This window comes from Cyprinus carpio, chromosome B20 (assembly GCF_018340385.1).
Source record: "Cyprinus carpio isolate SPL01 chromosome B20, ASM1834038v1, whole genome shotgun sequence".
In the NCBI taxonomy this organism is placed as follows: Eukaryota; Metazoa; Chordata; class Actinopteri; order Cypriniformes; family Cyprinidae; genus Cyprinus; species Cyprinus carpio.
The window spans coordinates 465,853-493,123 of record NC_056616.1 but is presented as its reverse complement, the minus strand read 5'-3'; the positions used below and the strand labels follow the sequence as shown (position 1 = coordinate 493,123).

General features: G+C 37.6%; 1 protein-coding gene across 1 annotated transcript in view; it reads left to right on the top strand.

Annotated features, from left to right (window-relative positions):
• The first annotated feature begins 5,176 nt into the window (after positions 1 to 5,176).
• The window catches only part of LOC109075711 (leucine-rich repeat and fibronectin type-III domain-containing protein 2-like), an 86,967-nt gene continuing 64,872 nt past the window's right edge, over positions 5,177 to 27,271 (top strand). Inside the window, exon 1 of the mRNA XM_042746504.1 lies at positions 5,177 to 5,497. The gene's annotated coding sequence lies outside the window, so the exon portion shown is untranslated. The remainder of the gene's footprint in view (positions 5,498 to 27,271) is intronic.

The following is a 27,271-nucleotide window of genomic DNA, read 5'->3' as shown; positions in this document are numbered from 1 at the left end:
CTCCACCCCCTTGGGCTTGTGCGCTGCCTGTGGTAAGCCACTACGCTCGCCAAGGGTCATCAAGGGCGCCAACACCTGCCCACATGCATTTCGTCCCCTCCTCACTCCAAACGGGAGGAGTAAATGTCACAAAAGTCCCTTCGGTCGCCCAATAACCACAAATCCAATCAAGGCAATGCAATTTCTTTCCCATGCCTCCATCTGAAAAGTAGGAGGAAAAAAAGAGTGTACCGTTCGAAAAGTTAAGCGAATTTAGCTGATGATGGGTCCATCCGGTTTTTTTATGGTGTAAGGGCTGGGTCAGCATAAGAAAAAGCCATGCTTTGTTTAGTGATGTCGTAGCAGTTGCGTTGGCTGGGGAGAACTTCTAGATGAGCAACTCCTCGTTAGTATAGTGGACAGTATCTCCGCCTGTCACGCGCGGGCCAGCCATGGATAGTTGTTATTCACTGACAGCCAATCAGATTGCAGCATTTCAGCAGCTGGTCAAAGAGAGGAAATTATGTCACAACCAATCAGATTTTTTTCATTCATTTATTTAGACGGGGTTCGAATCCCACTCACGCAGATCTAAACCATTATTTCACACAGCTTTGTGCTTTTTATCAGACAAAATTCTAAAATTTAACAATACATTAAAGCTGGCAAGTATTTTAAATTTGCGTCTTGCCTTTCTGGATTACAAAGCAAAGGATTATGAATAAATGATTAGTATTAAAATAAATACAATAAATTAATAGCAGTGAAACATAACATGGTTATATTAAAAACCTGAATGGTTATATTAAATATTAAATGGCTTTTGAAATGTAAATAAAAGGCAATTAAATTTAACTCAAAAACTTAGTTTTCTGACTTTGAAGCATAAGGGCCTTTCGCACTGCTTTAGTTCCAGAACTAAATGTACAGTACTAAAGTAATGGGATGATTTTGCGCTAACTATTTCCTAGTACCATTTAATGGGTTGCATTTGCACCGAGAGTGTGTACTAGGACGTGAGGTAAGCCGGTCAACATCGATGTCAATTGTGCGCGGCGTTCAATAAAGTTAACAAAGAAGAACAACGTTAACAACATGAGGATGGAGGACACTGTGATCGGAGCTGTGTTTTTGTTGTGTCTCGCGGTTTTCACAATAATGGACATGGAATGTCGACGTATTCGTAAAGCGATTGAAAGAATGGAAAGGAGGACTAAGAATCTCCAACGACAACTGGTAGTGCTACATTTGCCTGCACTTCAGCGTCCGTATATTTATCGCTGTTCATCATACTTGCGAAATGAGTTAACACAATGTTTACAGTATGTTTACACAGCGTTTTAAATCATGGCGGGTGAGGGCGTTTTCGAACGCTTATGGCCAATCAATGTATACTTACGTCACGGGTAGCACCAGTTGTGCTGGTTAGACCCTGCTGCGGAGTAGGAGCTAATTTGGTTCTCGAAAAATGCAGTCCGGTACTAAAATCGCACCCAGTTCCTGCGGTGCGAAAACACCCAAAAGTGGGTAGTTCCACAATTAGTTCTGGTACTATGAAAAGGTTCCTGCGGTGCGAAAGGCCCTATAGTCTGTTGCCACTACTGCGATCGCCTCATATGAGCTACTGATAATAAAAACTGCTCAAACACAGTTTTATCCATGCTCGGTTCCAGAATTAAATTAGGTTACTGAGGGTGTTTCAGAGTGAGCTCTAACCTCAATGCACTTATATTTTCATGTATCTTGTTTTGTTTATTGCTCTTTCATGTGTGAATTCCGCATAAATATGCGGATGTCATTCTCAAAACTTTGCAGTGTGCATGTGGCCGAATTTTATTTATTTATTTTTAAATTATAATATACCCTTGAAAACACATAAAAAGCCCTCCATTTATAATCACTAAAAGCTGTTCCATGTTTTAGTTCATCACGATCTCAGAAAGTTTTGTTATAATGAAAGAACTCTTGGAAAACCCAGCACTAGACTGAGTGGTGAGCGGATTTTAACTTATTGGCCACTGATTGGCAAATTGCATTCAAGAAATCAACAGATATGTCTGCGATTGGCTACATTGCTCAACGCTGCAGAAATCAAAATGTAAACAAACCTTTTGACACTCTCCAGAGCGCAAACACAAATATTAACAGGATAGTTTGCCAGATCTGTTTCGCCAATATGATAGTGAATACAGTATATCTCAAGCATTCATTGTGGGTGCTCAGCCATTCACAGTATTGGCACCTATGTCAGCAAACATTACAATAATATCATGTTTTGCTCCAAAATCACTATATAACATCAGTTGTATTTGAAACAGTTAGCTTTTGTGGTCCAGTGTTGCTTCTTATCACAGTAAGACAGAAAATATTTTATAAAATTCTATACTGTGGTACAAGCTATGTCAATTAGCTTTGCATTGCAATTGTGTGTATTGTCTGCCATGTTTCATCAGTCAAATTATCTCTATCTGCATGTTATTCACCTGTAGTGATATCATCCATTTGTCCATATGAGATTTTCTGGAATATGATGTTTAATACTTCTATGAGTCTCACTTGTGAAACAGGCATTATAGTACATGAGAGCGTTTAATGCCCCCTAATGCTCACATGGCCTCTTTTTGGGTAAAAATAGAAAAATAATAGTAAAGTACTTTGTAACGCAGTAACAAGTAGTTTTTCAGCAAGCTAGTTTTTTACACTTGAATCATATTATTTTTCAGTACTTTTACTTGTACTCAGGTAAATTATTCCTTAAGTAGCAACACTTTTACTTAAGTACAATTTCTTAGTACTCTTTCCACCACTGCGAGTTTGTGTCTGCCCATTTGTTTGCCATGCTGCTCTTTATACAGGTGTATTTCCTACTTTCTATCATGTGACATAGGGGTGACCCTGAAGATTCTATGCTTCGATAGGAGGAGCCTGATTCAATACCAATCTCACATGCCATTTTGGCTCTATGGGGGTGCTCAATGTCTGATTTCACATAGAACTAATGGTTTTCTCCAAATAAGTTAATATACAGCCTATTAAGATAATGCTGTAAATAAGAATCTGAAAAGAGAGAAGCTTTAAATAAATATTTTAACATGCGTGAATAAATCCATCCACCCCTATAGATTTAAGTTTCACTTTGCATAATCTGTAACCGACATAGGAGCATGTTGGCAGCAAGGATTTTTTTGATCAGGGTACCAGTGATTTCAAAACATTTCAGCCAGTTTATATATGTCATGTATATATAATTTATCTAGTATAAGATGCATTTGGTTGAGTTGCACTGCAGTAAAGCGCTTCATTATAAGGTCATTATATCTTCAGCGCGCAGCGTGAGCAGTACACATAACAATGCAGAACATTACTAACTGGGACTGTCATATACATAACATTATAATGAGAACACTATTATAATAAAATGTGTTTCTGCACGTTGTTGTGTGAAGAATGCATCCACAAAAGGAGTTCATTCAGAGCAGCGCAGACACGTTCATGTGCATTCCAGGCATTTTGTGCAGATAGCCTATAAGTATAAATATTAACGCTATGTTGCATTAATAACGAAGCGTATTCTATATGAGATAAATGATGAGTTAAATCCCATTGATTAAAAACCTGCTATCAAATCCTTCATTCTACTGGTCATCTTCAGCGCGCGCAGCTCAAAACAGAAATGCAGAACATTATTAACTGTTGTCATATCTACATAACGTTATAATGAGTGCACTGTTGTAAAAAAAAACAAAATACAAAAAACAAAAAGAAAAGTGAATTCTTAGGGCTTCGCTGATGTTTAATGTTAACTAGCCTATCTTTTAATCAAAACATAAAACAATATATTTGTATATGCGAGGTGTCCATTAAACATTTTCACTGTGTGTTAAGGTCAGTATTTATGACTGTGGAATGTCTGACTACTTGACTGTTGGTAATGCATTTTACCCCCGCCCCCAAACATGATTAGAAGATTAGAAGACTTGACAATTGTGATTCGACTCTGTAAAACCTTAGTCGGGGACACCCCTAATATGATCGCTCCATTTCCTAAAGACACACACACTTAAAATAGTAAGAGAAATAAAATGGACTAAGATGAACTTACAAAATCTATGGTTCATGTAACAGCTTGGTTAGAACAATGCTATTTACGATTAAATATTTCTAAATGGTGTGCGTATTTTTCACCAATACAAAAATTCAAGTGAAATACCATATGTTTCTGTAGCAGGGGAAAGGCTAAGTTGAATCTGAATATAGCCTGCCTTAGATTTGATTGATTCTAGACTTTATTTTATGACTCAGGTTAAAAAGGCCTGTAACTGGGTCAAATTCAGCCTCTCAAATTTTGATTTTACTCAAGATTATAGGAATCACTATGTTCATTCTGTTTTTTTGTTTCCCCTTTAAATTACTTATTGTTTACTAACTTGGTCACATGCTCATACAGCTATTTTAAACCATTGCATCTCTGTATAAACAACACATTCTTGAAAAAAAAAAAAAATCAGTTCATTGTTATTATTGTTCAGTATTAAAAAATTGTGAGTTGGAGTTGGGACAACATGGTCAAATATGTTGAAGTTTGTCTTATGTTTGAGACTACATGGCTTGGCTTCCCTGTTAAAACAGGGTGTTAATATAAGAACAGTGGCACATCAGTGAGGGGATTGCATTATTTCCCCGAGAAAGTGTTATTTTAGCCAGTCTGTATTTTTCATTGAAGTTCCACAGGAATGGAAGTCTTAAGTCATCTTAATATATATATATATATATATATATATATATATATATATATATATATATATTTTTTTTAAGAAATATGTCTGTGCAACTAGGAATTGCATTCATGGCAGGGAATTAAACATTAGTCAAAATGAATGATGCAATTGCTTATGCTACAAAGAGATTCCCCTGTGCAACTGTAATGGATTTCCTTTGAATTAGATGAGTAGAATTGTCTTGGCGTTACTTTGATTTAAATTCCAGCTCAATTTACTGTGTGAAATGAAAAGTTCAGAATTACATGCATGAAGGAGTTGGCTGTGTTCTGTTAAATGGTGTGCAATATAATATTTTCGTCAGAGTTGCGGGTTAGTTGTGTCATATGAATCGCTAGATTAGTGCATCAGCAGATAGGCTACCACAAATAATCGGATTTGGTTTAAAAAAAAAAAAACAACAACAACAAAAAAAAAACGTAACGTTTCGCACAGGAAAGAGAGGCTGCGCATTGTGCATGCTCCTGGTGTGTGAGTATAAATACTCTAGTGCCGGTGGCTCTGTTGCCTGTGTGTTATGTTCAGCATATGCGTCTGCATTTGAACTCGGTTTATCAGATAAAAAGCGAGGCTGCAGCGTGCTCGAGCTCGCGTGTGTTGATGAGCGCGGGTGTGTTTCGGTGTGTCGATGTGGATCGAGGCTAAGCGCTGGGAATGTGATAAAACGATCAAGAGCTGAAGCTGTGTGTTTAAACCACATCCATCGATGGACGGTCGTGACTCGACGTCCCACACCAAAGGTAAGAGCCGCTGATGTGACAGCTGGGATATTATGTTAGCGAACTGCTGATCGTATTTTACACTGATTTGGAGAGACCGCTTTACTGATGCTGGATGGAGCATATCTGATAAGTTGGCAGAGGTGGTTATACATCCTTCGGGAGGTTTGGACGCGTTTGGGCTCAAATGTCTCCTGTGATCGCTATAGATGAGCGATGTCACTGAGGCGATCAATGGGTCTGATTGAGTGAGTGACAGTCGCGTGAGGCTGAGCACTGAACAGGGTCCGTATGATCTTCTGCTGGATGTGAGTCGGCTATCAGACGCAAACCTGGTCTATGGATTTTAAGCCTTATTCTGTGTTAAAAGATAAATCTTACGTCTTTTAGCTGGCCTCTAATTGCTTTGTCTTTTTTGATTAGGCTACTACTATTGTAAACGGTCATGCAGTGTGACAAAAATTGAAAGTTTAAGTGATACTGAACTTATGAAAGCTGTGTGCATAATAGGGTAACAACCTAGCTTTTGTCTAATATAATATGTACTTTTTTCCTAATATCTAGACTTGCAAGAGATATTTTGAAATTTAACTGCAGTACCAATTTTAACCGCTAGTTGTCAATATTGCATATAGCACCTTTAAGCTTTTATTTTGATGAAAACTGCAGTAGAGCTTTTTTTGAGTCTTATCTTTTTTTAGTCTATTTTTCACTGATCGTTTGAACAAAGTGTGTGCTTTGCTTTGAAACGTGCTGTAAAAAAAAAAGACTTGATAAGCTATATTGCGCCATATTGCAAATTCAAGAAAAAAGGGCCACTATCATGACCTCACAATTGCTGAGTTAGGTTGAAAGATGCAGCCGAATATTGGGAGAACAACCATGTTCTCAATCATCCAAACATTTGTAGACAGTATAGAGCCATGTAATGTAATCAAACAATGTGCACTGTACTGAAATAATGTATACTTACTGTAATGCTTCATATTATAGTAGTCCACTTGCATTTGTTATTATACAGTGAATACAGGTAAACACACATGTATACAAACAATCTTTTTATATATCCCACATTCAGTAATGTGTAGGGATGCACCTATATCATTTTTTTCAGAAACGATCTCATCCAATACCAAAAATTCTGAGTATCGGCCGACAACAAAACTGATCCGATACCAGCATGCATTTTTTTTTTCTTTTCTTTTAAATCACTGTAGAATGTCTATACCCCAGTGTGGTGACCTGATCCTCACTCTTTTGTGTGTTAAACACAATCTACTAAACAAAGACAACTTCATTTTAAAGAAAAATAACAAAGGAAAAAAAAATATTATTATAATCTATGGCAAAAATACTATTATTAACTAAACTAGGTTAGTGGATAATTTAGCAACAAAAGGTGCACAATCATTTTATAAAATCAAAACATTTAGTGAAATAACATGGGGAACAAATCTAAGTGAATAAATGTAGGACTAAATCTGGTAAAATGTTTCATTGATCTATGTTTTGTTGTAAAATACATTTATGGAAAACAAGTAAATATATTTATATATAAATATATACTATAAATTAAAAGACATTTCTTTTAAAATGTGTAGCACAGTAATGGAGGCAACAACATATTATAGATAGGACAGAACAAGAAAGACTATTAATAATCTTTCATTGCACAAAAGTATTATAATGCGAAAGACGGGATACAAAGCGGTACAAAGCATTTACGTGCATCCCGTGAGCAGAATGATGCAGTTGAAGCAACACGTAGTCACAGCGTGCAGCTCCGCATAGAACAGTTGAAAGCACACAAAAAAAAACTTAATAGATATTGATGTGTAGTATATTATATCTGTGATAGTTTATCAAGCCTTTTCTTTTAACAGTTTTAAACTTCAGTTACAGTGTATTCTTGGAGAAAGTTTCATTGTTTTGACTGCCGTAACCGAGCTCGACACGCAGATTGAACAATTGATTGATAAACTGATAAATGAAAGATGACAGACAGCCGCAGCGGAGAGAAAAATTCAATTTTGAATTTCTTTCTGAAAGGGAATAATAAATAGAGGGCGGGGTTTTATTTTAGCGTTCTTCCTCTCATCTTGTTGGAGGGGAAGTTTAAGCATAATATATTGATTTCATGTGGCCTTTAAACTATGGAATGTCTTCAGAACACATAATTTAGTGCATGAGAACTTTATGGTGCTTTATAATGTTTTTATTTTTATTTTCTTTCATGGGGCTTAACAATAACATGGAATAGTATAAGCACAATATCGGATTTGGATTGGCCTTGTCCGACCGATACACAATCCAGCAGAAAATGCCAGTATTGGAGACGATACTGATACTGAGTACCAGATCAGTGCATCCCAAGTAATGTGTACATTTGTACTATGGATATACAGGAAAAGTGCATTTGTGCATGTTCAATCTATAGCCCTTTTCACACGTACAAACTGTACTGGAAAATTACCGGTAAATTGCCGTGAAGAGGTAATGTGTGAACATGACCTTTTAAAAAATACTGGCAAATTTGTTCTGGCAATTTACCAGGATGAAAAGTTAACATTACCAGTAAATTGCTGGAATGATGCTGTGTATGAATGCAGTGTGAAGATTATTGGTATGAACGCCTTCGAGGTCAGAATGCACTGACGTAAGAGACCGGGCCAATCCAGAGCCAATGAAATTCAAAAATTCAATGGCTCTGGGTCAGTCATAACATTCCGACGCAGATGACACATTTACTTTGTGCTGTGTAGTTCGATTTGAAGTTGTGGAATGCGATGTCTCTGGGACAAAAGAAGCTGCATAAACGTGAACATTTGACACAAAAATTAAACCATCAACAGAAACACTGACCGCGTTTACCCCTCCATGTTTACAAACACAACACCGGCGCAGTGTTGGCCGTTTAGAGGTCATTTCTGATTAATGATGTCACAGAATTAACTGGTAATTTGAAACTGATGTGTGAATGGTGTCTTTCCGGAAAAAAAGATGGAACGCCATTGCCTGCGTGAACAGCACATTTTTGAATTTACAGGTAAAGTCGTTCCGGTAATTTTATGGCAATATACTGGTATAATATGTGAAAGGGGCTTATCAAAACCATAGCCATAGTTTACATCAGGGAATACTGACAAACAGTGCTGGGGAAAGTTAAACAATATTGCGTTACTCCCTAAAAAAGTAACTAAATACGTTACTTAGTTACTTTTTATGGAAAGTAATGTGTTACGTTACTTTTGCGTTACTTTCACATTACTTTTTAAATATGAGCAGGGCTTGATTGTTTTTAATAAAAGAAGTTCTATTCATAGCAAATGTAAAAGCCCTTTCACACCAAAAAGTGTAATGAATAAACCTCAGGCTGAAGGAAAAGTGAATTCACGTCTGTACAGTAGAACACAGGAGAAGAAGTCAACACTCTTCAGCAATAAAAAAAAAAAAACAATGACACACAACGCCTCTGTACTTCCGATTTCTCCCAACATGGGGACAGAAGACTTGTCAGTCAATAAATGGGAAAACAAAGTAACTCAGATATTCTCTTGTAAGTTAAAAAGTAATGTGTTACTTTACTAGTTACTTGAAAAAAGTAATCTGATTTCGTAACTCGCGTTACTTGTAATGCGTTACCCAAAGAATGCTGACAGAGTATACTGTTATACTGACAACATGGCTAAGCATTTTGACTATATTGTTCGTGACTGGCTGAATAACTTCATCTTTAATAACAATTAATCGATAAATATTTGAAAAAACTTGTGGTAAATGCTGCTCAGCATTAAGCAAAGTTAGTAAAAGTCTCACGCAGGTTCATCATGCAGCATAGGCCTCATTTTGTGTGAAAACATGAAGGCAGAGTGCTCACAGAAAATATATGAAAGAATGCACGAATGAATTCTATGAATGCATAAGAGAGTTTTGATGGCTTTTCATCTCTCTTCCATGTAATGCCTAGCAGGGTTTATAAGCGCAGCAGTGGTTTGTTGACAATAGTTACCAGGGAAACGGCTTTATGTTTGATGTTTGATGTACTTTTGATAATAAGCCTAATGTAGATTAGAAATGTTTTTTCATTTGTTAAGAATGTCAATATTTTTGTATTTTTTGTGAGTGTAATGTTTTTTTTATTATTTTTTTTTTTTTTTGTTAATTTATTAATCTTGTTGTTGTTGTTGTGTCAAGCAAGTAGTTTTTTATCTTTATGTAGCCTTTTTATTAAAATGCAAGGTTACAGTCAAAAACTATGAAAACAGTAACTTTTTCCTGTTTTTCCCCCTTAAATTGTTAATAATAATAAATATATAAAAATAAATTCCTGAAAAATTATCTTCTTTGTATATTGTTTTAATTTTGATTTAAAATTTTAATTAAATTTATTTTGTTTTCATTTGGTAATTTAATTATTTAGTCTTATCTAGAGAACTGTTTCTTTCAAAACTAAGCTAACCAATCATTTAACATAGCACTGTGGATTTTTTATAGTATTGTGTGTTTTTTTTTTTATTTTTATATGTTTTGTGGAGAGATTTTTGTGTTTTTTCACCGCTCATAGCTCCTACACATTTGTCTTGGTGGTTCAATCTGGATAGCGCAGCCTGTTTGCATCACAGAATGGGAAATATTGTCACCATTAATTTGGGTTTCAGAGTGTTTATTTCTTTCCACATTCATTTCATAAATGTCTGCTGTAATTATGTGGTTTTATTATGACCGTGTACTTTTTTTCTTTATTTACGCCAAAAAAATTGAAGGCTTTACCTCATAGGTGGGGCACGCCATAACATGACCATTTAACAGCTTAAAATGTTATGATTTAATAAAAAATAAATAAATAAATAAATAAATAATAATATATAAGACAAACAAATATTTTGTCAGTAAAGTACAATTGTTAACTTTTTCATATAAAGCAATGGCTTTTTTAATATTTTAAAATAAACACATTTTTGAGTTTGACAATGAAAAAAACGCAACTATACAGCCAAAAGATGAAGAAACACATTCAGAATAACACACAGAGCTGAACACAACACACCCCTCTCCTCCCTCCACACACAGCTCTTAATCGACAGGAGACAAATAGGCGAGCCAGGATTTCATGACGTGATCTCTGTTCACATTGGCTGAAAACAGTGCCTGTAGTAACTCTCAGGTTATTTCCAGTAGCTGTGCTTTACCCGTTCATGTGAAACAGAACAAGAGCAACAACAAGAGCTCCAGATTTTGACTCGTGTTAGGGGCCGTTTATACGGAATGTGCTTTTCCATTGTTTGTAAACGCACTAGATAGATGGGTATGACCATTGTGTTTGCATCTTGCATCTTTTGCAGCGTCTCACAAGAGTGCTGCATTTTTTTGAGATGTTGTGTCAGGTTAAAAGAATTGTAACTTTTACGTGCAGTTGCAAAACAGCAGACCAATCAGAAGACCCCGGAGGCGGGGCAAGCGTTGCAAGCTTTTGTTTACAGTAGCGAGTTGGAATATAGGGCTTTTGTCAACATAGCGGAGGAGGCATTCTGCACAGTGCTTTTTTAAAAACTATTCCTGAGCAGAACACTGTTATGTGCAAAGGCCCCTCAACATTGAATCTGTTACTGGAGTAAGTTTCTCAAGCCTGAGGCTAATAGAGTCACCTGTGGTCAGTGCTGTCGGACACCAACTGTTGTTTTGAAGCCAGCCTCCTCTGATTGTTCCACTCTTAGCCCTTCCCTTACCAGTTGTTTTGCTTCAATACTCTGTTCACAATTATTATTATTCTCTGGAGTCAATAGCAGACCTGGACAAAGGCAAAATAGGGCTTTGGTGTTAGGCATATAGTCCGAACTGAAATGCACTCAATTTCTCTGTCCCTCACCCGCACTATGTATGCTCTGATATGATATTTTAAAATGTAGATGTCACAGATGGAACAGTTTCAGATGTTATAGATGGAACAATAGATGTTCCTTTGAGCCACATACACGGATATTTTTAGAAACCTGAACTCCTGGAATCACTCCTGCCTGCAAGCTACCAGGCGTTGTTGTGATTGACCCGGCCTGTGCTGGGAAGGCCATGTGGAGACCGGAGCGCTTTCCTGCAGAGTTTCTCTCAAACCCTGATCAAGCCCTCCTGAATGAGCTAATCAAGGTCTTCGGGATCACAAGAAGGCTACCGGAGGTTGTAACTAAACTCTGCAGGAAAGTGGAACATAATTTTAAATCCGAACAATGTAAACTCAAAGAACAGGCATGTAAAACCACAACAGCAATATAAGGTAGAAAATTTAAAAAGGCAATAAATGTAACAAAACTGCGTGCAGTTACTGTGACATCACAGTGTTCTGGTTATTGTGTAAATATGCAAGGTTACAGAAATTCAGATAATCAGTGATTCTGCATTGTAATCTCCTGGGTATGTTCACTGACAGTATGCCATGTCATTCATCTGTAATAAACTGTAAAACTACTATACAGTACAGTGGCCGAGAGAGCTCAACACGCTGCAAATTAAAAAAACGCATGCAAATAGTAAAAACACCAGGAATTTAAAGGGGTCATATGATGCTGCTAAAAAGAACATTATTTTTTGTGTTTGGTGTAATGAATTGTGTTTATGTGATTTAAGGTTCAAAAAACACATTATTTTCCACATAATGTACATTGTTGTTGCTCCTCTATGCCCCGCCTTTCTGAAAGTAGAGTAGATTTTTACAAAGCTCATCGCTCTGAAAGGCGAGGTGTGCTCTGATTGGCCAGCTATCAAGTGCATTGTGTTTGACCAAATACCTCAAGCGTGCGACGGAAATTTTAAGCCCCTTAACATACTGTGATGCGTGTCCCAGCAGGATGAGACAAAACCAATAAAACCAATAAAACCCATTACAAGCGAGGCATTTGCTCCATTCAGTGGGGACATTATTACTGATTATAATGAATTATACTGTGTTTTTATGCGTTGCGTATCGGGCCGCGTAAACAAAACCATGTCTGCATTTGTGATCGGAGAAACGACAAACAACAAGTGCTACTCTTCAATGCTCAAAACTCACGTTTGAATCATCAGTGGCAAATTCTTTAAATATAAACAATTTACTTACAGGCTGTGAGTCAGAAGCGCCAGACTGTCCTTGCAAAGTTGGAACTGCACACTTTATTGAAACAGCCTTTGATCACAGACCTATTGTAGGCTACTGGTTCAGGAAACAGTCCTCCATAAAATGTGCTGCACATATCTGAATATTTGGGTTGAACTGTTCTGGAACAGTGTTGTTAATACAACATAACCACTGATTTCTAGTTGTGTCCTCTTTTGGAAGGCAAAATAAAGTAGTTTCACTTTCACAACGAAACACACAGTGACTCCACAACATGGCAGCAGTGGCAACAGAGAGAATAAAAGGTACACCTTCTTTCTTTGCGTGAACATTTGGGCGGCGTTATGCAAATCTTCCTACACAGTAATGTAGAGACGTGGGGGCGTTTAAACAAGGCGTTTTAGGAGGACGTGGACGAGTCTTAACTTTTATAAAGAATATCTCTTTGGATTTGAGACTTTAGTCTTTGTAACTTTACAGATCTTCTTTATGCACCAAGAGCTTGTAACACTCCAAAGAGAAAGGAAAAATTTTAACTACATCATATGATCCTTTTAAGAAAACTTCTTCCTCAATTTGACAACACACGCTGCAAATGCAACCAAAAATAAAATAAACAAAAACAGAAACGCACTGCAAATATGCACAGACCACATCGGAAGTCCCATGGTGGGTATCAGTGTTTCAAGTTCATTTAAGCTTGGAGTTCTGGATCTTGCAGGTCTGGAAATCTCTTGATTTCAGGTTCTGATGATCACTCTGTTCTTTAAGGGAAGCATGTGTCTTTGTTTGTGTTTTACTTGCAGCGTGTTTCTGTATTTGGTTGTGTTGTGAGAATTTACAGCGCCTGTGTTGTCAAATTGATGCAGATGTTTTCTTATTTGCAGGTGTTTTTTTTCATTTTCAGCACATTGAGCTCTCTCGGCCACCGTAATACAGTGACTAGAAAGCAGGAATATATTGTACATTTAGTTACTTATTTTTGCAGTGTGGGAATATGATGTTTGTTTATTGGGAAGAAGCATACTGAATGTCTTAAGTTGACATCAGTCCAAGCAGATCTTCAGGTTTTTAAATAATACCTCTCTAAGTAGCCCTTGGGCCTCAGAGGATCTGCTGGCTATAAATAAGGGCACATATGTCACTGTGCTTCTTCTGGCTGACACAAACTAATCTTCCTCTGAGCCAATGGAGCCAGATCTCTTTCACTGCTTTCTGATAGAGCTCATTGTCATCTCTTTCTTACAATATTATTACTTTATTTTTCCATTCTCATTGTTCCCCAAATCACCTTTCAGCTTGCACAGCCGTCTCCGCCGTGTAAGACTCCAGGCTGCCAGACAGGCTTTGATCTGTCAGGACAAGATGCGATCGGGATTGAGTTTGTTTGACTCAAAATCCCTTGCCATATGTCATACTTCATTTGGATGCTTGTAAATCATGGATGCCACCGTGACACAACATCAGAGGAGCATTCAGCACACTGAGCAGCTTTGAAGTAATGAAAAAGACAAGCATGCATTTGTACGATGATATTCCACATGCATACACTACGCCATGATTTTAATTTTAATCATTCAAGAGACCACCCAAAAATTAAAATTGTCACTAAATTGAACTGTCTCTATTTACCCTGATGTCAACCTGAGTTTTGTGCATTGTGAAATTACCATGAACTTAATAATGACCTTACTTGAATTTCTCAATATATTAAGTAAAACAGAAGTTATAGAATTCAAATTGTTTTTATTTATTTACTTTGAAATGCTGAGCTATTATTGATCAAAATTACAGTGAACTTGTATGGCTCCCCAGTCCAACCACTAATAGCTCTTCAGCTGCAGGTTTTGTTTACACTGCGCAGTTCTGTTTTGTTTTTCAGGTCTAATCTTTTGAATTTTGCAAATCAGATCAAATCAGATCTGTATTTATTTATTTATTCATTTATTTTTATTAGGTTGTTACATACAAACCGTTAACATATCAGATTTACTAATAGCTCTGAGGTTGTTCAGTGATGATATTTCCGTTTGTTGAAGCAGTAAGTCAGTGTGACTTTAACTGCTGTACAATCCAGTGTTTCCCAGTATGGCTGTTGGTGTGTCTGGATGGGAAAAACATCTTACCACATATCAAATTGCATAAATTGCAACCTTTGGTTCTTTGATATTATAACAAAATCTGATTTGTAGTGGTTAAACATGAGATATAATTAGTTTTTGCTATGTCAAATGGGCAATCTTTGGTCTCGTAGATCTATTATTTGTTCCCGGGCAAAGTGTTTTGACTGAGGGTGTAACAGTGGTGGGCCCCAGAAATAATTTAAAGCAATACTTAAATAACTAAATTAAAGTGTCCGGGCGCCAGACAGGAATAAGCCTGTCACTATTTAAACTATTTAAATAAACCCAGATGAGCTCTAAAAGCCACTGGTTACAAACCAAAATAAGTTTACAGTCTTTTCAACAATTCAGCAACCCCAAAATACAAAATAAATAAATAAACAGAATAAATGCACAAGAAATCGAGGGCTTTCATTCAAAATCCGTTTATATTTTCATATACGCAACGTACAATTGTCCAACCAAACTCATTACAGCACTGGTACACCTTGTCAAAAAGAGAGAGAGGAAGAGAGGGGGGAAGAGAGGGTGTTGAGGATATGTTGAGGTTATAGTGAGATGTTTTTCCACTTTTTTTTCAAATTATTTTAGAGTGATTCAAGAGTCCAGTTCAAAGGACAATGAAGGTGTGTGGTGAAAGTGGTGAGAGTGGGTAGTAGGGCTGGGTGATATGGCTGAAAACTGTATCACGATATAAGTGTTTCATATCAGTCGATATTGATAATTATTGATATTTTTATGACCTATTTAAAATAAGGACCAGGAAAAAAATATATTACATTTAAACATTTTTATTTTAAACTTAAAGTTCCTAACAATTTAATCACCCCAATGCCATCCAAGATATCCATGTCTTTCTTTCTTCAGTGGAAAAGAAATTAAGTTTTTTGAGGAAACAATAGCAACCAACTTTGAGTTGGTTGCCATTGAAGTCCATTATATGAAGAAAAAATCCTGAAATGTTTTCCTCAAAAAACGTAATTTCTTTTCGTTGTGTGAAATACACAGTGTTGTGCAGAACCTCCAGGACCATGTTTGGGGACCCTCTGTGTAAACGCTACAGCAGAATCTCTTTCGGTCAATACTGCTGTCACACACCCCAGCCCAGCCCCATGATGAGCCTACACCAGGCCGAACGGAGCAGAAACCTTGCACCAGCCTCTCTGTGGCCCTCACGTTTACAACTCATCTAGACAGCTTTTGATTTATTTTTAGCTTTTAGAGCTATTGGTCAAATGCTCAATGGTGGTGTTCTCTTTCATGAGCTCTATTTAGGCAGAAAAAGATGTGAATTTGAGAGGAATTTGGTAATGTGAGGAACAGAGATGATTGTATCAGAGACAAAGTATCTTGAAAGAAGTATGTCATTTATTGTCATTAATAAAAAAATAAAGAGACATTTCACATGAGTTTCGACCAATGGCAGACGGGGTGGCGTTCAGGAAACCCATTTTGAAAACTGTCATTATTTTCACTGTTCTGGGCTGCGTTTCCAAAAAGCATCTTAAGCTTAAGTACATCGTATACCCATTGAAACCAATGGAGCTACGATCAAACTTGAACGCAGCCCTGGTCAGTGACACAGTTTAATTTAAATTGAGAGAAAGCAAAGAGTTATTTTGAGTTACGTAAGTCTCTCATTAGCAGGTGCAGCAGAGAGACAGTGTGTCTGTGTCAGCATGCCGTGAATGACCCGGTGCCACATGTCATGCCAAACAGAGTCCTGTCATAGTTCATTTGCTCGTCAGTTCATGCCTTTCTTTTTATTTTTTTATTTCTTTCTTTAATCTTTTCTTCTTTTTTTTCATAACAAGATGAGAAAAAATAAGAATCATAATAATAATAATGAAATAATTTTAATCTGCATATAGCGACCACAAAATTATGATGAGGAAAAAAAACGATACTGCAACATATTATCAATGCACTGGCAATGTTTTTAGAAAGGGTATGGCTGATTCAAATCCAATCTCAGTATTTTTCAGATTGCTGCAGATGCTTCAGGAAAGCTGAGTTTAAATGCTTTGTCGTGAGGTCATGTAACCACATTAAAAATCTAAGGTTGGGCAATATGACCAAAATCTTCTTTCATGATACACATAATTGCATTTCATGACAATGAAATATCTTATGATATCCTTCATTTTGCTGGGGCAAAAAAAAAAAAAAAAAAAAGGTTAGTAATAGAAACTAGATCATCTTATAAATGAATAATGTAATTTGTTATTTAATGAGAACTGTAAATGTGGCATGGGTTAAATCTGGTACAATTACAACATACAGAAGCCTTCTTCAAATGTGGTTCTGTCTTTTTATGCCAGCTAGGAAGAAGCCATCTAGAACAACCCAGAAACACCCTGGCAACCGCCCAGAGCACCCTAGAAACGACCCCCGCTCACAACACCCTAAGGAGGAATACGGCGCCAATTTAATTCATCATTGATAACTGTGCTGTGTATAAACTCCTATGAAATCTGAATGAACAATGATACATTTAACTGATGCACTTCATGAGATTATGTTTTTTCCATTTTGAAGATTTTCATAAAAATAATGACTAAACAGACAAACACACACACACTCTCACACACACACACACACACACACACACACACACACACACACACACACACACAAAAAAAATATTAAGGGTAAAAAAGTGAGTTACAGCTTGTATTTTCTTTTGTGAACCTGCACACATGGACAAGACCTTTACGTTCACTTTAGCAGGAAATATTTACAGCATCACTGAAATTCTTCTTAATACTGTATATTGATTTCCAAGCCTTTTGTGGTGTCATTTTCTTTGTGTACAGCAGGATAAATACTCTGCCAAGAATCAGCGAGGGGATGCTTTCTGATCAGAGAGGCGTGAATCATGCAGCTTTGTGCTGGAAATATTATGACTTCATTAACTTAAAGTGCATTTCAGACAGATGCGAACGAGCCCACAAGCACTAATGCGCTCATCTGCAGTGCGCTGCCACATCCACATCATGCGGCTCATGTTCTCTCAGACCACACTGCCATAAGTGGGCTCATTGTTTCACAGATTTTATTAAGCTGCTTTACAGAGCAACAGTCACATTCTTTAAGCTATTTATGGACTGGACATGACTTCAGAGAGCATAACTGGAACAATGGCCTTAATCGATCCATTCATATTTAATTAACTTAAAAATAGACAAGTGCTTAGAGCCTGACTTCCAATAATTGCACAAGAATCATTGAAGACAGTCATGTTCCCGGAAACGAGTGCTATTCCCAAAACAGGGCTTCCCACATTAGAGCCTTATTGACCTGCTGAGTGGACACAAGATGATACTGCACTTTACTTCTGTTGCCTGAAGATCACTGTTGCTTGAATGTTGTCATACATTTCTAAAAGCAGGGATATAAGTTTTAGTTTTATTTGCTTTATTTTTACTAAAGCTGTGTAAGTGTCTAATTTCTGCCCAATTTGTGTGACTAAAGGGAATTGCAAAAGTAACTTTTAAACAGTTTTTAAATGGGTTTTCTTGAATACTTGTCCATGTGCCATTGGTCAGTCAAACATTGGTTGAGTTCACTCCTCACTTGTCGGTGGCAACATAGTACTGACCATAGTACAGAAGAGGAGGCCTTTCAAACAGAGTATACTACTACAACAGATGACAGATGACAGATGAATAACCTACTGCATAAAATGAAAAGAAAAATAACACTATCAGGTTTCGTTTATAACCTGTTGTATCGTTTTAGTGGTGTGTACACTCATAGATCATGAGTGTGGCGCGGTGCTTCTCGTCCAGTGTGAGACGCGTACTGCTGCTTACATGAGCGCTTCATATTCGCTGTTCGTCTCACAATGTGTGCTGGACTTTTGAACATGCTCTCTAGTCATGAATCCAGTTTACTCTCTGTTATCTGCGTCACCAGAAACATAATGTTTTAAAGTATTAAAAACTTGCATTGGTGATATTTAGACAGTTGTCAGCTGTGTCATAGTTCCTTGTTGGAATTTGACAATGTTCTTGATTCTATTTCTGTGAGTTCAGAGTGGGCTGCAGTGAAGGGATACAAGAAAGCACTGTTGTCTTCCCTCTGGAGCCCCAGCGTGTGTCCCACACGAGCGGGAGACCTCTTCTTCGGGCCGGCTCCAGGCATGGACAGAGGTGGGCTGAGCCCCCACCCAAATGACTGTCATGCCCACCCAGTCAGAATTAGATAAAGATTGCGTTATGTGTGTGTGTGCGCGCAGTGATTAAAATCAATCTGAAGCGGACTGTATTTTGAAAAGTTTAAGATATAGCTGGAGACTGCCCCAATAATCATAAAATAACACCAGACATTTACAGCATTTTTCTTTTATTAGCTGAATGCAAGGCGTGCTGAATTCATGCAGAGCTTCAGTCTGTTGCAGAAAAGCAGAGGCTGACAACGAGTGAAAACAGGCAGAAATATTTGCGCGCTATCACAGGGAGTTTGCGAGTTATACAAGGAGTGGGCTTTTGAAGCGCATGCCCTGAGCGTGCCTACTTGGATGTCTGCCAGACCACCCTTCCATAGCTGTCAAGAAGCGGCTCTGCTCTTCTTTCTTTGTCTTTTGTCACTAGCCGGTGTTTCTGTGCTCCCCTATGGTTGCCCCTGTAGCATGTTCTTCCTAATGGCAGATGCAGACGAAAACTCTGCACCGTTCTCAATAGAAACCATTCATGGTGTTCCTGGTGAAGAGGATGGCAGAAGATCCATACCACACGGTTTAATTAACAAACAGGCTTTGACAGCGTGTAAACAGTGTCTGTAAGAGCTGCACCGGTCTGGAAAAACTGAGAATTACATTTTTTAATTTTTTTGCTTGAAATATAGATTATTATCCCACCATTCTTAGCATGTAATTTTACTGGAGGTTCTGACAAAATGTTTTGTTTCAGTCTATTCAATATCAATATCCAACTAATTATTTTTGAAAAATTATTTTGAATGAGTGATTCAGTGACTTGTTCATTAAAGACTAATTTCGTTCCTTTTGTCTTTTCCACACAAATCTCTTTTTTTGCAGTCACTTATTGTTACCTACTGGCAAAATGATGTGGGCTGTGTTTCCCAAAAGCTTTGTAAGCCTACGAAGTTCGTAAAAACAATTGTACGACTGATCTGTTTCCTAAAAGCATCGTAACTTAAGTAGCACTTGAAAATCATCATAGATCTACGAGTGCTCTGGAGTAATCGTAAAGTCCTAAGTGCATCGTAAGAATACAGATTTATGCGGTCACCTGCAGGACAATTGGCAGATTACACCTTTAACTTTATATTAAGTGCAATGTTTATTCATTATTCATATTCATTATTCATTCATTCATTTATTCATTTCTATTTCGAACTATTAAAAATACAAAAGGAAAAAAACACATAATAAATATACAAATGAGTACCAATAAAACAAAAACAAAAAACAAAACAAAACCAACAAATACAATTTTTCCTCTTTTTTTTTTCTTTTCCCCTTTCTTTTACATATATTCAACCGGTTCGAAATAAAAAAAATTAAAAATTAAAATTATAATTATAATTAAAAATTATATTATATTATATGATATTATAGTTATTATATCAGAGTTGTCTGGAACACAGTATTAAGTTAACATTTTAATAACCGAGCGTGTACTACAATTACGAACCATTCTAAGGTGACATTTCAGCACTTGACAGACGGATAGCGACCCCATAAGTAGTACTTAAATCACGGCTATGTGCAATTGTGTTAAGTGCATTTTTGGGAAACGCACGTGAAACAATAACGAACAATCGCAAAATGACTCGTAGAAAACGCTCTTAAGCTCTAAGATCAATCTGATTGATACAATCTTTATTTGAAGTCACTTTCAAAAGCTGAATTATACTCTATTTTGATTGCTTAATAACATCAGTGTTTATACCCAAATTATAAACTTTTATCCTAGCACTTGTCTTATTTAAATGTGTGCAGCACAGAAATAATGATACCGTGTGATTTGTGAAACAATTTGCCACATCTAGTACCTAGGATAGCAAAGTCCACTAAAGGAGGTAGAGCATTTTCGCATTTGGCTCCCAAACTCTGGAATAGCCTTCCTGATAATGTTCGGGGTTCAGACACACTTCCTCTGTTTAAATCTAGATTAAAAACACACCTCTTTGGCCAAGTTTTCAAATAGTGTATGTCATAATTTTGGACTGCAGTTATATTTGATCAAATGCACATTATTATTTTTTTTATCTTGGGTTAAACTAATTAATTTTACTTGGCTGGAACAGCAGCTACGCTAATTATGTCTCTATTTGTTTCTCTGTTTCTGCTGGATTTACATCCCGTGGTAATAGGATTTACACAAGCTCCAGTCTGGATCCAGAACACCTGAGAAGAGATGATGCCAACCCCTCAGAGGACCTCAGATGATGCTAACCCTGAAACAACATACAGAACTACCAAACTTTGCTATAAGTGTGATTGTCATATAAACTGACAGTCATCACTGATAAGCAACTACTTAATATTGTAGAAACTTAATTTTCTGTAAAGTTGCTTTGCAACAATTTGTATCGTAAAAAGCACTATACAAATAAACTTGAATTGAATCTGTACATCAGCGTCAGAGAGCTGGATCGTTATCTTGCAGGAATAAGATCTTTTAACAATGAATCGTGCAGCAATAGGTGAGTTTGGTTAAACTTTCTCAACTCTCCTCGCACCTCCCAGAATGATCCAGGTGCTGATGAGCTGAAGCAGGTGTTTTAGGTTGTGAAGCACTAATGCTCCGCTCTATCAAACCCCTGCCCTGTGACAAATTCAGATCCAAACTGGAGGATGGCTTCTGTAATAGATGCAGCATCTGGTATGACAAGAGGACTGAATTCCAGAAACTGCTCAAAGATTTTAGCTCCATTGTCACGGTTTAGGTTGTGAATGCAGATAAGCCCTGCTTATGTCAATGGTTTCATCTGCAAGTTTTTTTTCTTTACTCATATCCTCCTGAATTTCTGCTTTACAGTATGCTGGTAGTTCATTTTAAATCCTCACTTGTATATATCGGTGGCCTGTTTTAGTACTGGGTTCAATCAAGTGAAGATTTCCATGGGAGGAAAATCAATGCTTAACATGGCCACTTTTCACTTTCCTGTCCAGTCACCACACACTGCCATGTACCAGGGTTTTCCTGTACAATTGGGTTATTTTGAAAAAGCATTCACAGGAAAAAGGCTAATTTTACAATTTACTGTGCCTGCCAAAAGTGTATCTGTAGACAGAAGAAATGAAAAGTTTTTTTTTTTTTAACTAATGTCTATTAGGCTTTGGAAAAGATGCCTGGCAACCTAAGGACCGCTGAAGAGTGAAAGACCGTATGGAGGCACGTTTGAAGTCACTTCACACACTACATGAGTTTCAGGTTAATTGAGGTTAATTGATTTTGCCATTGTAGATTAGTTGCACATTAATGCCTGTGTGTATACAAGACACTTTTTATTTTTAATAAATTTGCAAAGTTATCACATCTGTTTTTTTTTTTTGTTTTTTTGTTTTTTGCTTTGCCATTATGGGCTGTAATCTGTTTTATATTTATATTTTTATTATAATTTTTTTTTTTACTCTCAGTCTCCTTATCTTGTCCTGTATCCCTCCTTGTCCCAAAGCGAAGCTTTATTTAGTGTGTTCATTATCACTTTTGTTAATGAAGGATGTAAAGATACAGTCATTTGATATTTATACGTAAATGTTACCATCTCCAGTAGGAGAATCTCAATGAAATAAAAAGAAAATATAGATGCATATAGATGATTTATTCCAAAAATTCATGCTCACAGTGATTTCCGTGTCACCTCTCAGACACATTTTACAGATTACATTTTAAAATACTGATTAAATTGTTGAAATGTTATTAATTTCATAAGACATCATTTTTATGTTAAAGATAAAAAATGGAGAAGTCTAAACTTTGTGAAAAATAAAATTGTGAACAAACAAGTTATTTACATTCATTCTTAAGGTCTAACAAATTTTTATCTTTGTGCATTACCCCCTTAAATGCAAACCTTGTGTCTTTAGCGATTCAATCTATTCATTATAAACAATAAAACAAGAAAGAAAAAATATGTATAAAAGAATGCCTGTTTTCTGATACATTTTTTGTAAAAAGTGTATAGGTATGTAAATGTGTAAGTATATTTTTTCCTGAGTGACTATATTTACATAACTGATGACTCAATACATGCAATGCATCTTTATTCCTCGAGGTGGCACTGTTTGATACGCAATGATGATGTTTCACTCATAATTACCGCAGGCATAAAACAAAAGAATATCATCAGCAAAAATTTAACTGGTTTGAATGGCTTTACTGCAGAGCAATGACTGTACGCAGTGAAATATAAATGTCACTGTCATTTGATGGTGGATGTGGTGAATAAGCTACCAGTGATCAAAATATTGAATATGAAGTCATTCAAAATGATAGTTTTGAGAATATGGTTAAGATCGTGAATATGAGCCAGATGCTGAGTGTACTGTGGAAGTGCGCTCTGACGATGACAGTGATGAGAAAATCATCTGCTCAAACTGAACCCTTCTAAGTTTCAACAGGTAACGAAATATGCTTTAATTGTTGTTAAAATATCAAGAAAATTTTTTGCTATTGCACCAGTTAGAGATCCATCCATGCTGGATATATAGGTCTGGGTCGCTAAAGACCCAAATATGTAATAAAGATTGCTGAAACTTACTATACAGATGGAACTTACTATACAGATGTATTATATAATAAGTGTTTGTACACTATAGCTACACATAGCAGAAACTATGAACATTTGAACATCATTTACACTAGTGCAATGGACAATAAAAAAGTGCATAGAAAAACATTCTGGTCCTTGTCCGGAGGCTCCTGAATCGCCTCCCGGAGGGCAGGAAGTTAAACAGTCTATGGTCAGGGTGAGAGAAGTCCTTAAGAATGCTGCGAGCTCGACGTAGACAGCGTTTTCTCTGGATGTCCTCAATAGCAGGAAGTGGTGTCCCTGTGATGCACTGGGTGGTTTTCACCACCCTCTGCAGTGCCTTGCGGTCAGCACCTGAGCACTTCCCATACCAGATTGTGATACAACTGGTCAGGATGCTCTCGATCGCACACCGGTAAAAGTTCACCAGGATGGCTGAAGACAGCTGGTTCTTCTTCAGTGTCCTAAGGAAGAAGAGGCGCTGGTGAGCCTTCTTGACCAGGATGGAGGTGTTTGTGGTCCAGGACAGGCCCTCCGAGATGGTGGTTCCCTGGAACTTGAAGCTTTTAACTATCCCCTTAATGTCAGTGCACCATGCGGCCAGGTGCTGTACCTCCTCCCTGTAGGCAGTCTCATCGTTGTCTCTGATGAGGCCAATCACCGGGTGTCATCTGCAAACTTAATGATGGAGTTGGATCCATGCACAGGCTTGCAGTCGTAGGTGTAAAGGGAGTAGAGGAATGGGCTCATACACAGCCCTGTTGTGGTACGCCAGTGTTGAGTGTGATGGTGGTGGAGCAGGTGTGGCCTGACCTAACATGCTGAGGTCTGTTGGTCAGAAAGTTCATAATCCAGCTGCAGAGGGAGGTGGTAATATCCAGGTCTCCAAGTTTAGTGGTCAGCTTGGAAGAAATGACAGTGTTAAATGCTGAGCTGAAGTCAACAAACAACATCCGTGCATATGTGTTATTGTCCAAGTGTGGGAGTACCGAGTGCAGCACTGTGCATACTGCATCCTCTGTGCTCCTATTGCTACGGTAGGCAAATTGGTGTGGGTCCAGTGTGGGTGGGAGGCAGTCCTTGAGGTGTGCTAGGACCAGTCGCTCAAAGCACTTCATAACAATAGGTGTGAGTAGGAGTGGGCACTATACCGGCGTGAAAGTGACTACCGGTATTATGTTGTTCCACGATATGGATTTTGCGAAACCATGGATACAATTACATAATCATGAAATAAAATTTTGCACTTATATAGTTTTGTTCAATTTGGTATGCTTTGCAAATGTTAACACAAATGACGATAAAGAGTTGAGGCTGAATGTTTTTGTCCTCTGTGTGCAACACCGTACCACACAGGCATTAGTAATCAAACACAGAGCATCGTAATTTATAGAGCACAAATCGCCTACTCCAGTGGTTCCCAAAGGGATAGTGTACAGTCAACAGATTATTTTGCAAAAGAAACCTTTGCAGGGTGATAAAGACAACATTGCATAATTGTCCCGCTTATCTCGCGACCGCTTGCCTGATAAGTAAATAATTGAATGTAAAATATTAATTTGACATATTTTAATTACCTCAACATGACTCGCAGTACTCGCTTGAGTGCTCCATTATCAGTTGTAGTTAAGTTGTGGTTGTATCAATAACAGACCACTAGATGGTGCTATGGATGAATCAGAGTTATATTGAGTTAAAAAACTCTGTGAAATAGTAGGATTTTTTATATTATTAAGAGGATAGTAGTAAAAATTGTTGGTTCAAAAATATCAAGCATCACAACTGTTTACAACATTGATAATAACCAGAAATGGTTACTGAGCAGCAAATCATATTAGAATGATTTCTGATGGATCATGTGACACTGAAGACTGGAGTAATGATGCTGAAAATTAAGCTTTGATCACAGGAATACAGTAGCCTGTGTGTTAAGACATTCAAATAGATAATTTAAATGAACAATATTTCAAAATATTACAGTGTTTACTGTATTTTTAATAAATAAATGTAGCCTTGGTGAGCATATAATCAACAATTCCCTGACAACTGCACAATGGTCAAAAACAATGGCACAATAAAAAAATACTTTTCATGTCTAGGTCCAATCCCTTACCCTTTCTAGTTATATAAGGTTAAAATATTTTGTCTGTATTTTTTTTATCTTCTATCGCAATATAATATCAATATCGCCTGGACAGGGTAAAATATCGTGATATGAATTTTAGCTCATATCACCCACCTCTAGGTGTGAATGCTACGGGGCAGAAGTCATTCAGGCACATTGGGAAGGAGTATTTCGGCACTGGCACAATGGATGTGGATATAAAGCATGCTGACAGTTGCTTGGGTAAAGGAGAGGTTGAAAATGTCTGTGAAGACCCCTGCAAGCTGCTCTGCACATGCCCTAAGCACACGTCCAGGAATGGCATCCGGGCCAGCAGCCTTGTGTGCATTAATCCGGCTCAATGCAGTGTGGACATCTGTAGAGATGAGTTTAAGGGGTTGGTGGTCTGCTGAGGGTGTGATCTTGGTGGCTGTCTCCTTGCTGTGACTGTTAAAGCGAGTTTAAAAATAATTTAGCTCATTAAGGAAGGAGACGTCTGTGACCGTTGGAGTGGAGTTGCTTGGCTTGTAGTCACTGATGACCTGGATGCCCTGCCACATGCGTCGGGGGTCAGAGTTTGAAAAGTGTTCCTCTACCTTTACTTGGCCTTTTTGATGCCCCTCCTCAGGTTAGCACTGGTTTTCTGTAGGCCTGAGCATCATCTGATCTGCAGGCAGTGTTGCGGGCTTTCAGCAGAAGTCGCACCTCCTGCAGGGGTTGTACCTTCTGATTAGGGTATGTTGTGATCTGTTTTTCTGTTGTAACACTGTCAATGGTGGTGTTGATGTGATTCAGTACAGAGGAGGTATAGATATCAATATCTGTGTGAGAGCCACAGGCAGCCTGAGAAGAAAACGTACTCCAGTCTGTGTACTGAAACCTGTCCTGAAGTGAAGAGTCTGCTCCAGTTGGCCACACTATGATGGTCCTCACTGTTGGCTCCACACGGTTGATGAGGGGTGAATACTTAGGGGTGAGAAACAAAGAAAGGTGATCAGACTGTCCCAGGTGGGGGAGGGGGTCATGATGTAAGCTCCATCAATGTTTGTGTAAACATGATCCAAAGTTTTGTCTCCTCTAGTGTGGCAGGAAACATGCTGATGTTATACAGTGCTTTATACAATGCAGATTGTGTCAAAGCAGCTTTACACTATTCAACAGGCGAATAGTGTGTCATTCTCCTTTTGCCAGACGAGACCAACAGTTTAATTCTAGACTGCAGCAAAGTCAGATTGTGCAGAGGACTTACCTAGTTTCTGTGGGCTTGTCCCGGTGGTCGTCTAGGAGACAAGGTCTAGTTGTCCTGGTCTCCGCTGACTTTCAGGGCCGTTGGTCATCTCTAGGTGCTGATCCACCATCCGGGTTGGATATGTACTGGATCCGGGTGACTGCAGTGACCATCTGATCTGGATACGGTCTGGAGCTGGTGGCTTCAGTGACCTCGGAATAAAAAAGAAAAAGAAAAATTTATCCTGAAAACTTTTTGTCCTTCTTTATTGAACAGACTTCAAGAATCAGCATATGAATCTCAACAATGGTGACAATCAACATAAAGCTCCATGTTGCAGTGCATTCTGGGAGCACCAATCAAAACTCATCCATGGCTCCCAGCATGCAGTGCTGCATGAATAAATTATACACCTGAACTGTCTTGGTATTTTATTCTTACTATTTTCTTTTGTTTGGCTATTTTTGTTGTGATTTTAGTAGCGTTTTTGTGATGTTCACAGATGATCTGTTTATCTGAATATGTT